Genomic DNA, 16,966 nt, shown 5'->3' with positions numbered 1-16,966 from the left:
TATTGACAGCTCCATTGAGTTTGAATTGGGCTTCATCCGACCAAATTATGCTACCCATAAATCCCGGTACATGTCTCACCATCTCCTGAACCCAGTCACAAAATTCTAGCCTTCGATCTAGATCGTTGTCACTTAGCTGTTGCATCAGCCTTGGAATGTATACACAGACCTTGCTTTTCTTCATAATGCATAGCACACTTATAGCACTTCTACATTACTCTCACGTGGCACTTTCCTTGAAGATTTTCAAGGCGAACGCTTAAACAGTTCCAAGACCGCAGTTGTAGAATCATCACTTGTAGCTGTAGGAGGTCGGCCTGATCGACCTTTATGCACATCACACACTGTTCCATGAATTTCGAATTTGTCTTGTAGACATGTAATTGTTAACTTTGAAGGTGGTTCTGTGCTATACTCACTTCTCCACTGTCTTCAAACCGCAGCTACATTCTCAAACTTCCAGTACCACTTAATTATCTGCTTCCGCGCTTCAAAGCTCAAACGCACGTCCGCCATGTTGCAGTTACTTCCTTGCCACTGCTGCCACCTGTTGAAGAAACATAACATTACTTTCTCACAGATATTTAACCTTGTAAAATGGGAAATAAATTGTCTATGACAGTTCAAAGTGTGTATACATATTTTTGACACACCCTGTATATAAAGATGGAAAAAATCAGTAGTATGTATCAAATTTCATTTTTATAGAGTCTCCTTTTTCTTATTTCTAATTATGTATTGCATGGAAACATTCAGTTTTCATTGTAACTATAAATGCCTAATTACTGATGTGTTATAAAATATTGTTTATAAAGATTGTTTCAGTTAAAAGAAACATTACAAATTTAATTGTTTTTCAGCTCTACGTATTTTCTGCTCTACAGAAATGTTCATAGGACATCCAGCTTTGTTTAAAAATTTGTCACACTTGGGACTCAAACCCAGGCTCCCTGAAAGGCAGGTGAGAATTATACCACAGAGCTATGTCCCCTCTTGAAAAAGCGACCTTACATTAGGGTATTAGGGTCTTGGAAAACTTCAAACTCGATTTTCTCCTGAATTTTTGAGAGTTGCTGTCTACTTGAGCCATCGTCAGTTACTTTGCTGCACAAATGTCAAAATTTTTGTTTTTGCGACTTATTTACTCAGTTAATTCCATAGCTATGATTTATTGGCAGAACACTGAGAAAATGCAATATGTCTTCTACAGAGACTGCCTAATTATGCTTGCACGTCCTCTTTTGGAGTATTGGTGTGCAGTGTGATTAAATACGTTCTTTAGTGTACTCTTCAAGCTCACCATTAAAAGTTTTTCTTTTATTTGCGTAGTGTTCTAGTAATCGCGAAAAGTTCGTTATTCACTTACTGCTGCTTAGGCCTAATTTTTCGAGTGTGCATATTTAGCGTTATACCGCAATTCTAAGTGCATTTGCTGTAGTTTAACTGATTAAATACGTTTATTAGGGTGCTTTTCAAGCTCACCATTTAAGGTTTTCTTTTATTTGCATATTATTCCAGTGATCGCGAAAAGTTCGTTTTGTTTATATTTCGCGGCTTTGCTTTACTTTCCGAGTGTGCATACTTGGCGTTATACCGCAATCTTCAGTGCATTTGGTATAGATTATCAAATTAAATACGTTCATTAGTGTGGTCTTCAAGCTTGCCATTAAGGGTTTTTCTTTTATTTGCGTATTCTTCCAGTAATCTCAAAAAGTTCGTTTTGGTTTCATTCGGCTGCTTAGGCCTAATTTTTGATCGTGCATGTTTAGCGTTATACCAGAAATTTAAGTGCATTTAGTAATAGTTTACTTACATATTAGTTTCCAAAACATATTTAGTATCCTTTTGCATCTGTATTTAATATATTATCGTTATCACTTAGTAACTCTCTTAACTAATTACCAAACTACCATGGATACAAAGTGTGTGAGCTGCAGTAGGAAAGTTAGTTCAGGGGTTTTGTGCAGCTGTTGTGACAGGTGGTTTCATTGGCGAAATTGTAGCGGCGTGGGAATTGGGGAAGCAAACGAGACTCTTCCATTCCTTTGCAGGATTTGCTCAAGAGATAGGATTATAGCTGAACAGGAGGAGGAAATTAGAGCCCTTCAGGCTGATTTGGACAGAGCGAGGAAGGAACTGAAGAGGTTAAGGGGGGAGGAGGGTAAACAGCGGTAGTAAGCGGTAGCTGGGAACAGGGCCCACAGAAAGAGGACAGTGTCTGACAGTTTCCCAATTGCATAACCAATAGATTTGCCTTGCTACCACAGTTAAGTAAGGAAGAGGCTCCAGTAGAAGTAGATGTAGTTAAGATGCAACAGAATCTTACTAGGAAACCAACTGCTTCAAAAAAAAAAAAAAGTAGAAAGTAAGAGGAAAGTTCTATTGCTAGGTAGCAGTCATGGAAGAGGTGTGGGCCAGATTTTGCAGCAAAAATTAGGTAACAGGTACCAGGTCACAAACTTTTTCAAGCCAAGTGCATGTCTTAGCCAGGTGGTAGAGGATATGGGTTCCTTGTACAAGGGTTTCTCAAAGCAGGATCATGTGATGATAGTGGGTGGAGTGGGAAACAGTATTGATAGGGATCACGGGTACAGTATTGAGTGTGACCTGGTGAAAATAGCCTCTGCAGCGACCCATACCAATGTTGGGCCGGTGCCTGATTTCATGCGGCATGATCAGCTCCAGCTGAACCACTTTGTCAGGAGAGTAAATATGGAGTTGGATCAGTTGTGTAGAGCGGCCACTCTGTCAGACATTGGATTGGTTCCTGTCGAGGCTATTGAGAGGGGGGATTTCATAAGGCATTGCTTACACCTCAGTAGGAAAGGGAAGGGTAAACTGGCAGGGTTGTTAGCGAAATCCATAAGGGGGGCGCTAGTACTCATGGATGTACCTGTTTTTAGACCAATATCAGTGTCCAATGAGAAGTTCAGGCAGGCAGGTGCTAAAAAGGTCCAAAACTCACAAGATTCTCACAACAGGGAAGTAAATAATGTTACCATATTTAACCAAAATATTAGTGGATTAAAGAAAAAAGTAGATTCTCACAAAAGTAAAGTAAAAAATAATGTTACAATTTTTCACCAAAATATTCCAGGATTGAAGAATAATGTAGATGAGCTCCTGGTTTGTTTAGATGACATTGAATCTGATAATGTAATAGATATACTATACCTTTCTGAGTGTCACATTGTGTCTGATAAGAAAAAGGTAAATATCTGTGGTTATAAATTTGATGCACATATGAGTAAAGAGAATCAGATGAGTGGAGGAGTTGCCATATATGTCAAAAGTTATCACTGTGTAGAAAGCTTAGATACAAAAAAGTTTTGTGTAGAGCAACATATAGAAGCATGTGACTGTCAACTTAAACTGAGGAAGGGCTCTTTTATAATTGTAACAGTATATACGTCCCCTTCAGGAAACTTTAATTTATTCCTGGAAAACTTGGATGCTCTGTTGTGCTATCTGTCAGATAGGAGAAAGCAAATTATTTTTTGTGGCGACTTCAATGTTAATTAACTGAAAGAGTGTAACAGGAAGAATGACCTTGAAGTCTTGCTCAGTTCTTTCAGTTTGACATCTGTCATTAATTTTCCTACTCAGGTAGTAAAGGACAGCGGCACATTGATAGATAACACTTTTATAGACCAAGATCAGTTTAAAAACATAAATTCTTGCCCTGTTGAGAATGGCCTTTCTGATCATGTTGCTCAGCTAGTTCCAGTATATGACACAGCTCATTTCAGTAATGTGCATTCAGTTAATGACTCAACAATTAGAAATTCAGAGAAAATCTTCAGCAGTTAGACTGGGATGAGGTGTACAAGGAACCCAATTCTAATTTAAAATATAACATATTTCATGATACACTTGTAAGAGAATTTGAAAACTGTTTCCCCAAGAAAGTAGTTAAATCTAATTATAAGAAACCATGCAAAAAACCTTGGCTTACTAAGGGAATAAAAATATCTTGTAACCACAAAAGGGAACTGTATCTAACAACAAGAAAGTGTAATGACCCAGAAACAACCAAATATTGTAAAAACTAATGTGCTACATTAAGAAAGATTATTAAAAAGTCCAGAAGCATGTGCATCATGTCTGAGATTAATACCTCTGATAAAAAAATCAAAACAATTTGGAATATTGTTACTAGGGAGACAGGGCAACCAAGAGTACTGGACGACAGCATTACCTACAAAGCGAATGGAAACTTGACAAACAACAAGCTGGAAGTCGAAAACATTTTGAATAATCATTTTTTAAATGTTGTAGAGAAAATAGGATCTAAATGTTCATTAGAAGAAGCAAGACAGTTAATGGAAGAGGCCTTACCCACACCATTTGATACAATCGAAATTCCACCGACCTCTCCTTCTGAAATTAGGAAGATAATAAACTCTCTTAAGAATAGAAGCTCACATGGCATTTCCAGCAGGATAATAAAAGCTTGTTCCCAAGAGATAAGTGGGATTCTTAGCCACATATGTAATAGCTCTCTGAAGCAGGGTATTTTCCCAGATAGACTGAAGTATGCCATTGTTAAACCACTGCATAAAAAAGGGTATATGTCTGATGTCAACAACTACCGCCCGATCTCTCTTCTGACTGCCTTATCCAAAATTCTTGAAAAAGTAATGTTTTGTAGAGTAGCTTCACACATTTGTAAAAATAAAGTTTTAACAAAATGTCAGTTTGGTTTCCAGAAAGGTTTTTCAACGAAAAATGGTATATTTACTTTCACTAATGAAATATTAAATGCTCTGAGTAACCGGAAGTCACCCATTGGGATTTTTTGTGATCGCTCAAAGGCTTTTGATTGTGTAAATCATGGAATACTTCTAGATAAGCTCAAGTACCGTGGTATGAATGGGACAATGCTCAAATGGTTTAAATCATACCTAACTGGAAGAGTACAGAAAGTTGAAATAAACAGTTCATATAATATGCAAAAAACTTGTGATTTCTTAAACTGGGGAACAATCAAGAGTGGGGTGCTGCAAGGTTTGGTCTTGGGTCCTCTGCTGTTCTTAATGTATATTAATGACTTGCCATTCTATATTCACGAAGGTGCAAAGTTGGTACTTTTTGCCGATGATACAAGGATAGCTATCACACCCAACAGACAAGAATTAACTGGTGAAATTGTAAATGATGTTTTTCAGAAAATTATTAAGCGGTTCTCTGCAAATGGGCTCTCATTAAACTTTGACAAATCACAGTACATACAGCTCCACACAGTAAATGGAATGACAATATTAATAAATATAGACTTCGATCAGAAATCGGTAGGTAAGGTAGAATATTCAAAATTTTTAGGTGTATGCATTGATGAGGGGTTGAACTGGAAGAAACACACTGAAGATCTGCTGAAACGTTTGAGTTCAGCTACTTATGCTATGAGGTTGTTGCAGATTTTGGCGATATACATCTCAGTAAATTAGCTTACCACACCTATTTTCATTCTCTGCTTTCGTATGGCATCATATTCTGGGGTAACTCATCATTGAGTAAAAAAGTGTTCATTGCACAAAAGTGTATAATCAGAATAATTACTGGAGCTCATTCAAGATCATCCTGCAGATACTTATTTAAAGAGCTAGCGATCTTCACTGTAGCCTCACAACATATATATTCACTTATGAAATTTGTCGTTAACAATCCGGACGAATTCAAAAGTAATAGCAGTGTACATGGCTACAACACTAGGAGAAAGGATGATCTAACTTTGGCTCAGAAGGTGGTAAATTATGCTGCCACAAAAATCTTTGGCCACTTACCTAATAGCATCAAAAGTCTGACAGATAGCCATATAGCATTTTAAAGGAGATTAAAAGAATTTCTTAATGGAAACTCCTTCTACTCATTAGATGAATTTTTGGTAGATGAATTTTTGGATATAGTAAGTGGGTAATTTCCCCAACACCCACAAAAAATAATAATATTAAGTGTAATGTAATATTTTGTGTAATGTAATATCTTGTATAGACACCTTTTATTAATCTGACATGTTCCACATCATTACAAAGTGTCGTGATCTATGGAACAAAAACTAATCTAATCTCTGTGATAGTCACATAGGACAGAATTGACATTTTAGGCAATTATGTTTTCATTTAATGTTCCCAATATGATCTGTTGTATAAGTAATATAACTGTTAAAACTGCTGGCATTCTTAATGCCATCAAGATTCATTTATAAGGAGCCCACAGTATCAGGAAGCAGGAATTGAGAAATTCAGATTCAGCAACTTATTGAATTTCTTAAAAATTTCGAGGATGAAACTCTTAAGAGATCTAATAATGTCTTTTAATTTTCGAATTGTCTTCATAATATTTGCGAATGTTACTATGTTGATTGAGTCAAATGGTCAGACAAGTAGCTTACATAGAAGCCAACTAAAATCAGATATACATCTCCCATATACACCTAGGAGAAAGTAATAATTCTAAAAAAGGCACGACATGACAGCAACGATGTTGCATGTAAGAGACCTGATGATGGTAATACGTCAAAATGTGCCCATCTTGAATGATATAAAGTAAAAACAATTAACAGAGCAATGTAGCTGGCTATTATTCATAATAATCATAGCATTTAAAGACACATTTTGCACTGTGCACCTCAAAGAACAAAAGATCTCTAGCCTATCTGGATTATGAAATTTTGTGTTTGAGAACTGAAATTCAGCATGCTTATAGGTTCCTGTCGTCTGTATCGACCATCATATTGTAGTTAGGCATAACTTTCGACTATTCTTAAAAGAGTAAGGTTTCTTTACTTACTTTTGGATATTAACCTTATGCCAATGACTGTAACAGTACTTGAAAAAAGGTAACATCAAATCAATATAATGTTGCTATGCCTAATTAAGTGGCTCCTACACAGCCAGAATAATTTTTTTCCCACACATACATTAAGACTTTTTCAATATGCCTTGTGGCATTGTTCCTACAAACAATAGCAGAAAATTATTAAAATTGTGAAGCCACATTTACTGTTTATATCCTGTAGGAAGCTACAATCATTATATTTCAGTCAGTGTGTCCAAAAAGAATTTTAAAAGTAATACCACAGAATGGTTTCAATTGATGGTGTCTTACAACAGGAAGGATAACATCCTGTAGATAAAAGATGATGATGTGTGATATATTCGCATTCTACGATGTCCCCCAGCACATTTACATCTACATCGATACTCTGGAATCCACATTACGGCGCATCTCAGAGGGTAAGCAGTACCACTACTAGTCATTTCCTTTCCTGTGCCACTCGCAACTAGAGGAGCAAAAACGACTATCTATATGCCTCCATATGAACCCTAAGTGCTCATATCTTATCTTTGTGGTCCTTATATGCAATGTATGTTGGAGGCAACAAAATTGTTCTGTGGCCAACTTCAGATGCTCGTTCTATAAATTTTCTTAATAGTGTTGCTTGAAAAAAACGACGCCTTCCATCCAGGGATTCCCATTTGATTTCCCGAAGCATCTCTATAAACCTTATGTGTTGTTTGAACCTACCAGTAACAAACCTATTACCCATCTCGTAATTGCTTGATTGTGCTCCTTTAATCTAATCTGATATGGAAACCAAACGCTTCGGTAGTACTCAAGAATACGTTGCACTAACAGTCTATTTATGGTCTCCTTTACAGATGAACCACACTTTCCTAGAATTGTCCCAATCAGCTGAAGTCGAACATTCGTCTTCCCTACCACAATCCTCACATGCTCGTTCCATTTCACACCGCTTTGCAGTGCTCTGTCCAGATATTTAAACGATGTGACAGTTTAAAGCAGGACACTACTAATGCCCAGTCCAAACATTATGGGTTTGGTTTTTGTAGTCATCCACATTAACTTACATTTTTTCCACATTTAGAGCTGTCTGTCATTCATCACACCAACTAGAAATTTTGTCTAAATGATCTTGTATCCTCTAACAGTCACTCAATTTCGACACCTTCCCATATGATTAAAGGAAGACAATCAAGCAGTTAAGAGACAGGACAACCACAGATCGCTGCCCACCCTGTCCGCCAAAGGATTTATGTATACAGAGAAGAACAGCGGTTCTATCATACTTCCCTCTGGCACTACTGACGATACCCTTGTCTGTGAAGAACACTCGCCGTCGAAGTCAACTGGGTCAAAGGCTATAGAAATATGGATCTGCCTGTTACTCTTCATCCATAGTTCACAGTATATCGTGTGATAAAAGTGCAAGTGGAGTTTCGCACAAGAGATGCTGTCTAAAACCATGCTCATTCGTGGACATAAACTTCTGAGTCTCAAGAAAATTTATTATATTCGAACAGAGAATATGTCCAAGGATCCTGAAGCAAACTGAAGTTATGGATATTGGTCTGTAATTTTGTTGGTCTGTTCTTTTGCCTTTCTTATATACAGGAGTCATCTGCGCTTTTTTCAACTCGCTTGGAACTTTGTGCTGGGCAAGAGATCCACAATAAATGCAAGATAGGTAAGGGGCCAATGCCATAGAATGTTCTTTGGAAAACCGATTTGGGATTCCATCCAAACCTGGTGACTCAATCTATGTATGCCTCTTTTTAAAAGGCACAATAGACCTGCCAATTAAATACATTGAAACCTTGCATAGCGAGCTTAAGCGTTTCAGCATCTTACTCATAGTGCGAAACACTCGTTAAGAGAAACAATTGATCGCATATAAATTAATGTAAAATATGATAATGCAATCCATGCAGAAAAAGTACTAAAGTTTTATCTCATTCATGCCGTTTATTCAAAGAAAATTATGCATAGAGCATTAAGTACTTTGTTATTCACGATACATAACTAATTCTGTTTTACTAGGAAGCTATCTATAGTCTTTTGTTTCTGCCGATGCTTCAACACTTGGCGAAAATGTGACACAGCATTATCATCAAATAAATTTGTAGTTCGCATAACCACTGCTATTGGGGTAATGACTTTCAGTGTATGATGCAATAAATTCCCATGCTTTCAGCATTCCTCCTATTGACCCAGAAGATAGCTGCTTTGCTGTTGCCGCTTTCTCCTCCTCTCCCTCTGAAGAACTCCGTACCACAACTCCCTGATGTAAAACACATTGCAATGCCATAAGCTCTTTGGCAGCCATTTCTTAGCCGTGATCTTCCACAAGCTAATCCATGCCATTGTTATCCACTTCCAGTCTCATGCTCTTGGCCAAAGACAAACTATTGTTGACTACAGGATGCACAGATGCCTCAAAGTCACATTCCTCAATGCATTCTGGTCAAAGCTTCTTCCAAGCAGAAGTGAGAGTTCTCTTGGTAACCCTTTCCCACACCTTTTCGGTCATCTTGATGTAGGCAATGATGCTGAAGTGATATTTCCAAAACCCTATGAGAGGGAGACTGGTAGCTTCAGTCAGCTCAAAGCAATGCTCGAAGAGTGCTTTAGTGTAGAGCTTCTTAAAATTAGGAATAAACTACAGGTCCATAGGCTGGAGCAACAGAGTGGTGTTGGGAGACAGAAATTGGATCTTAATGAATTGAAACTCTTCAAGTAGGTGGTCTCGTAGGACTGGAGAAAGGGCAGGAGCTTTATCCATAACAAATAAGACATGGAGTGGCAGATTCATCTCAAGCAAATGTTTTTTCACTAAAGGACCAAACATTTCACAAAAAAAGATCATGTATTACCCAAACCTTGTTGTTGGACTTCCACATCACATCACATTTAACCTGCTCTTCTGGACTTCGCTCTTGGAGTCTTTGAATAGTAAAAAAGGAGCAGTAGTATAATTTTCAAATCATCACCTGCATTGTCACAGAATAGCAGTGTGAGACTGTCTTTCATTAGCTTGTGTTCGCCTGCTTAGCTGAGCAGTAACGTGCTTTTCTACCATGCAGTGGGCCTAGATTCATCTCCCAGGAAGAGCGGAGATTGTCTCTGCCCGTGGACTGCTTGTTGTGTTGTCGTCATCATTATCACCAGCATGCAAGTCGTCCAATGTGGTGTCATCTAAAATAAGACCTGCACCTTGCGATAGAACTTCCCTGGATAGGGTCTCCTGGCTAACAATGCATTTTATTTCATTGGCTTGTGACCTTGCAATACATTTCCCTCTGTTGCTGTAAAGGTACAATTTTGGCTTCTTTTTCCAGAATATACCTGACTCGGCACAATTAAAAACCTGTTGTGGCAGATAACCCTCAGGCTCTACGAGCATCTTGAAGTTGGTGATGAAGTGCTTTGCTGCCTTTGTGTTGGAGCTGGCTGCTTCGACATGACTCACAATGTTGTGTATGCCAGTTCTTCTCTTAAACGTATCAAACCACCGACGACTTCCCTTAAACACTTCTTCAGGCGCTGATGATCCTGGCATCTTCTTAACGGGGTCGGCGAAAGTCATTCTCTCCTTCTCACAAATGATGTTCTCGTTAATAGTGTCGCCTTGCAATTGCTTGCCATTTGTCCATATAAGGAGAAACCTTTCGACATCTTCCAGAGTAATACGAAACTGTTGTTTAGAGACCGAGCGGGGTGGCGCAGTGGTTAGCACACTGGACTCGCATTCGGGAGGACGACGGTTCAATCCTGTCTCCAGCCATCCTGATTTAGGTTTTCCGTGATTTCCCTAAATCGTTTCAGGCAAATGCCGGGATGGTTCCTTTCAAAGGGCACGGCCGATTTCCTTCTCCATCCTTCCCTAACCCGAGCTCACGCTCCGTCTCTAATGACCTCGTTGTCGACGGGACGTTAAACAACGCTAACCTAACCTAACCTGTTGTTTAGATACCCCTGTCAATTCCTTTGAAGCATCCATTTCCTTCATCTTGTGCATGTGCTTGAGGATAGTGCAATTAGTTGATGCAGACCAACTATAACTGTGTGTTAAATCAGCAAGGTTCACACCACCTTCGCGTTTTTCAGTGATTTTACGTTTCAATTCTAAGGTCATTTTGTTTCTCTTATGATCGCCTTCTTGCATTTTTATCTTCGGGGACATTTCTACGAAAGTTATTAAAATTTGCACACAAAAACACCGTGTGAACACAAGCTCAGAAAAATGTGTGCTCTCAACCTCCACTAAGATAGTAGCAGAAAGAGCGCAAAACCCAGACTGCAGTACGTGTTAAAGACATTGTTCATATGCCGCTGCCGACAGAAAAAAAGGTGTTCATGTTGTTCAATGTTTCAAGTCATTTTTTACAACTTGTTTTGTTCGTTATGCGAATTGCGCGTTATGGGATTTGATTGTTAAGCGAGGTTCCACTGTACCACAGTTTCCACGTCTAAATTGTCTGTTTAATATTCTACAACAATACATGTGGCTCCTTATTGGCACTGCTGACATAATTTACAGGTTAAGATGCACTTGGTGATGACTACAGTTTCATCTTCACACTAAATAAAAATAGCGCGTCGAAGAGACTGGAAAGTTTTATGTACGATTTGTCAAAATATGTTAATGTTAAGATTTGTTCTGTGAAAAAAAAAAAAGAAATATGGCTTTCTTATTGCCACTAATGGTGTAACTTACATGTTAATGTGCACTTGGTGCCCAAAACACAATTATAGACTCAGTTTCGGATTTAAAAATTTTGCGCCCCTAGGCACACTATATCATATGCACCCCCCTCCAAAAAAAAGTTTTAAATAATAACTATTACCCTATCACTTTACAATTGCCATTTTTGGTGGGAGCGCTGTGAGCTGTTTCCGTACTCTGCTATTAATTGTTCTGAAGGATGCGTCCGTCACCTGTCTAGACGCGCTCCATCAAAATGTAATGTGGTTCCTGAACTGTACTTGGTGTACGGCGGCGGATAAAACAAACTTAAAACTGCATTGTGTTAACACATACTTCTGTCGAAAGACAACAGAAACGAACACAAGGAAAATAACTTTTCTTTTATGGCCTAAAAATTCAGCAGAACGTGTGGGAGACAACGGATTGTTGTTATACATTCACTTTTAATATCTTCTTTTACACGAAACCATTGACGATAAAAAAAAGTTGTGTTACGATCTAAAAATTGAAGCGAAAGTGTCTTACATTAGAATTTAATACGTACTTTTACAGAGAAGCGTTCAAAATTAAAATTAAACTGTCGTTTTACGATCTAATAACTTGAATGTGTAGCAGACAAAAAAACACGTTCGGTATTAATACCTGAATCTATAGGAAAGCGTAAGAAATGAAAATAAAATAGATTCAGGTGCATGAACTAATAACCAAATAGGGACAAAGAAACAGAACTGGATTTGCTATTACATAATTTTACAGACTGGTGTGGAAAAATCAAATTTGTTTTGTAATGTAACAGTTAACGTGTAAAGCATTAGGGTCTGTGTAGCTAGATGCTGCTGCATAATAAGTGTACACAATACCTTTAATCCATGTAACGGCTGAACAGTTTTGTACTGCTGCTATTGCTCTCACCATGGCTCATTCTAACGGTATTGGCAAAGCTTATACGTATTTATCGACAGAACTGTTATTTATTAATACTTTTTCATCTGGGCATACTCTCCGATAACGTATATTTCCGCGATAACTATACATTTCAGCAGACGCCAAGAATACACATCAGTTGTAATATACTACAGTATCTGCATGACTTGACCGTACAGCGCTGAGCGGCATGGGTCATTTGGGTGTTGTTTAGTATTGTCGGGCGCCTTCGGTCACGTCTGCATGTAAACGAGGTTTAGTTCCGCGTTCTGCCATCAGCAATTGTAAAATAATCAGGTAATACGTAGTTTGTAAATCCAGTGAATGTACTCTAAGTTGTAATAAAAATCACATTATAATCTTAAATTTTTAAAACTAATATGAATAAATAAACAAACTCACCAGTCAGCAAAGTTTGCGTCTGGCTTTGACGGACGAAAACTCGTTGATCAGATCTTCATAGTTCAGACGGTTATCAGTTAAGTTAGGAGGTCGGCTTCGATGTGAAGAATGGACAAGGCGTTCAATCTCTCCTCAGACAACGTAGAACGTAGGTACGATTTCAGGCTTTTAAGAGCCGAAAACGAGCGTTCTGCTGAACAATTTGTGAGTGGTATACATAGAAATATTCTAAGAGCAATGTCAACATTCGGAAACACGGACTGTAACCTCTCTTTTCGTAAAAGTTTACTCATATCGACTGGTATATCACTAATCTCAGACGATTTCTAAAGTTCCGCGAAATGTACACATATCCACTTGGGAAGGAAGGGTTTAAATCTGTGTCTTATGACGCTTGAAGTTTGGCTGCACGTTTAGCAATATCGTCAGGTGAACTGTTGTCAAGGTTACTGAAAACTGTGAAGGAGTCCAACAGTGTTCTATAGCTTTCCTTCCTCGTCACTAATTCGGCGTACAAGTTGTCGAGCAGTGGGAGAAATGTTTCGACTCTAAATTTTTCCCTTCCAGTCAGAAAAACTTCTTTCGAGTCAACTTCTTCGTCATCACGAAGTTTGCGTTTTCGTGGTCTTTTATATGTGCATTCATACTCTATATGTCACAATCTCCCTGTATCTATTTTCATAATAGTCGAACATGCCACGAATAGATGCAATAAATCCTACTAGTGATTCATGTAACTGATGTTCTATTTTAGTATCAATATTTACACTTTCCCATTTTAGTTTTACACTATTAAATCTTGGAGTATGTCCTTCCAAACTGTCATCATGAATACTGTTTCTAGTCTGCTGAGTTGATTCGATAAAGCTGAAGCCTCATTTTGCTCAAGTGGTTTTTCAAACCTATTATTGGCAATATGTGTGAGGGCATTGATAACGTCCTCCCAGTTTTCATGTAGACTTATACATGCTTCCTCTCTTGCTGACCAATGTGTTTTTGATAAACTTCTTACCGCTTAGAAGCAGAGAAAAAATTATAAAGGTTTTGCACTAAATTGAAAAATGAACATGCTTCCCGACAACAGCTTGCAGCACTGGTGCTGACTAAATTCCAAGAATGTGCTGCACAAGGCACATAATGCGCTTTCGGATTTCATTCTTTAATGCATGCCTGCAAACCAATGTAAGTTCCTGACAGATTGCTTGTGTTCTCATATGACTGGCCTCTACAGTCAGTAATATCAATGGAATTTTTAGACAGGACTTTTAGTATGCCCTCAGCTAAGTTTTCGGACATGTGTCCCGGGGTTTGATAAAAACAGAAGGAAACGTTCAACAGATTCACCATTCTCGTTCACATATCTTAATATGAAAGATAATTAATCAATATGTGGAATGTCCACAGTAGAATCTACTATTGTAGAGAAATATTTGGCCTGTTTTATTTCGCTTATGATAATTCGTTTTATTCGTTTAGAAAGAAGCTCTATTATTTCATCACAGATTGTTGAATAAAGATAACTTGTATGTTTCTGCCCTGGATTTCCATATCATTCAATGTGCTCTGCGAGAAAAGGATGAAACTCGGCTATAAGTTGCAAGAGGCATCGTAAATTGACCATGATGTAATGAATGGAGTCTTTCAATGTGTCCACATAGGGGAAGTCCATGACTTGTTAGCTTCTTCACTACTGCAAACACCCTTTTCAACACACTGGGCTAATACATTTTTTCTGTCTCAACATATGACTTGAAACGGTTATCAATTGTTCCATGTGACTTTTTTCTTGTTAGGAGTGGTAACTCAGAATTTTTGTGTTCAAGTGAATTCTCACGGTGAGATAAAATATTAGAAATATTTTCCCAATCTGCAATACCAATAGTAGCAATCGCAGCCTTACCTCCAAACAATTTACATAGTACACAGAAAAACAATACTGGTGCTATAGGAGTATACTAGAAAATCACGCAAAGTTGATTCACCATTTAAAAGTTATAAAATACATTTTTGTTCAAATATCTGGTATTATCGCCTACTGGTCTTGAATTAGAAAAATCATCGTTACAATTTTGATTAATGCAACATCATAAGAGAATGTCAGTTATTGATTCATTGACACACCATTCTGCAATATCATCACTAGCAAGGTTATTTCTTTCTGTAATGTCTGACTTGACACTTAGTTTTTCGTGAAACTCGAAATCAGTAACAGTTTGCTTGTCGTCATTTTTAACTTTTGTTTCGTTTGTATTTACTTCTTTTACAACAGGTGCAGTGCGAGAAATGTCACATGAACTACTTGAAGTCGAACCAGCAACATTTTTTTTGCGAAAAGTTTATTTACTCTGCCAAGCGTTTTTAGAACTTGGCTTCTCGTTCTCCCCTTTCCATTGATAATTTTCGAAATGCCGCACCACTTAATTTTGCATGTTTACTTTTTTCGCTATTATTCATGTTAAGGCACGTACAAAATTGTCAAGCAACGGTAAAAAAAAAAAAAATTGTAAAAGGGAAGAAAGTAAGACTGTATCCAGTTCCAGTCGTACTACGCCGCACATGACCACAAAGCTTTTTTACTTGAAACACACCGCGCGGGATTAGCCGAGCGGTCTCAGGCGCCGCAGTCATTGACTGTGCGGCCGCTCCCGGCGGAGGTTCTAGTTCTCCCTCGGGCATGGCTGTGTGTGTTTGTCCTTAGGATAATTTAGGTTAAGTAGTGTGTAAGCTTAGGGACTGATGACCTTCGCAGTTAAGTCCCATAAGATTACAAGCACATTTGAACATTTTTTTGAACTTGAAACACGGCGCACGAGCACCAAGATGTTTCCTTTAAACACGGAGCGATGAACTGACCAACTCGGATTACTCAACTTAACTGTGCTATGAAAGAACAACAATGTAGAATAATTTAATTTCATTGTCATCTGTTTCTCTGTTGTCAGTGAACAATAGAAGCACACCTGCCAGCTGGAATTCGTCTCGTAAAAAAAATGGGACAGTCCATTTTTTGACTTCTGTTTCCCGCGTCGCCGGAATTTTAGCTGGGACGCAAATATCTTTTGAATATTCTTGACACTGTCTTTCTAATTTAAAAAGCAAACAATTTTTGCAATTACTTGCAATGATGTGTGCTGGATCGACTCTTATACCACTAATTCTTATAACATTTTAGCGGTTTCTGTGGGTGGAGAAGACAGACTACAAAGTTTAAGTAGTCTTGTTGGTAGCTGATGTGTGTCGTCATTTATGTTACACTGGTGTTATGTTTACACGCAAATAAAAATAACCTTTCCTCGAACAAGAAAAGAAAGCTTAGTTTAGGAGTTTAATACAAAATTTGCAATGCCGTGTACTATTCGATTACACAGAGTGGGAACTATGATATCGTGCAGGCTGCAGCACAATAAATGAGACAAACGAAAGTAGGTTTTTTCTTACCAGCTGCACAGTCCATGACTGCAGCGCCTCAGACCGCACGGCTAATCCCGCGCGGCGGCAGAAAATCCTAATAAATTTTGGTCTTATGTCAAAGCGGTAGGTGGATCAAAAGAAACTGTCCAGACACGCTGTGACCAAAACGGTACTTACGGAAGACAGACTAAAGGTCGAAATGCTAAATATCTTTCTCCAAAACTGTTTCACAGAGGAAGACTGCACTGTAGTTCCTTCTCTAGATCGTCGCACAGATGACGAAATGGTAGATATCGAAATATATGACAGAGGGATAGACTAACAATTAAAATCGCTTAAAAGAGGAAAGGTCGCTGGACCTGATGGAATACCAGTTCGATTTTACATAGAGTACGCGAAGGAACTTGCCCCCCCTCCCCTTCTTGCAGGTCTCTAGAAGAGTGTAGAGTTCCAAAAGATTGGAAAAGGGCACAGGTCATCCCTGTTTTCAAAATTGACGTTGAACAGATGTGCAGAACTATAGACCTATATCTCTAATGTCGATCAGTTGTAGAATTTTGGAACACGTATTATGTTTGAGTATAATGACTTTTCTGGAGACTAGAAATCTACTCTGTAGGAATCAGCATGGGTTTCGAAAAAGACGGTCGTTTGAAACTCAGCTTGCACTATGCGTCCACAAGACTCAGAGGGCCATAGACACGGGTTCCCAGGTAGATG

The 16,966-nt window shown here is 38.2% G+C and overlaps 1 long non-coding RNA gene across 1 annotated transcript in view; it reads left to right on the top strand.

Annotated features, from left to right (window-relative positions):
- Positions 1-627: 627 nt before the first annotated feature.
- LOC124791144 overlaps positions 628-16,966 on the top strand; it is a 34,130-nt gene continuing 17,791 nt past the window's right edge. The window contains exons 1-2 of the long non-coding RNA XR_007016566.1: positions 628-682; positions 861-961. This is a non-coding gene — a long non-coding RNA (uncharacterized LOC124791144). The remainder of the gene's footprint in view (positions 683-860; positions 962-16,966) is intronic.

The sequence above is a fragment of the Schistocerca piceifrons genome, chromosome 1 (genome assembly GCF_021461385.2).
Source record: "Schistocerca piceifrons isolate TAMUIC-IGC-003096 chromosome 1, iqSchPice1.1, whole genome shotgun sequence".
Taxonomy (NCBI): Eukaryota; Metazoa; Arthropoda; class Insecta; order Orthoptera; family Acrididae; genus Schistocerca; species Schistocerca piceifrons.
The sequence above is the reverse complement of the archived record's forward strand: the minus strand, read 5'-3'. Positions and strand labels throughout refer to the sequence as shown.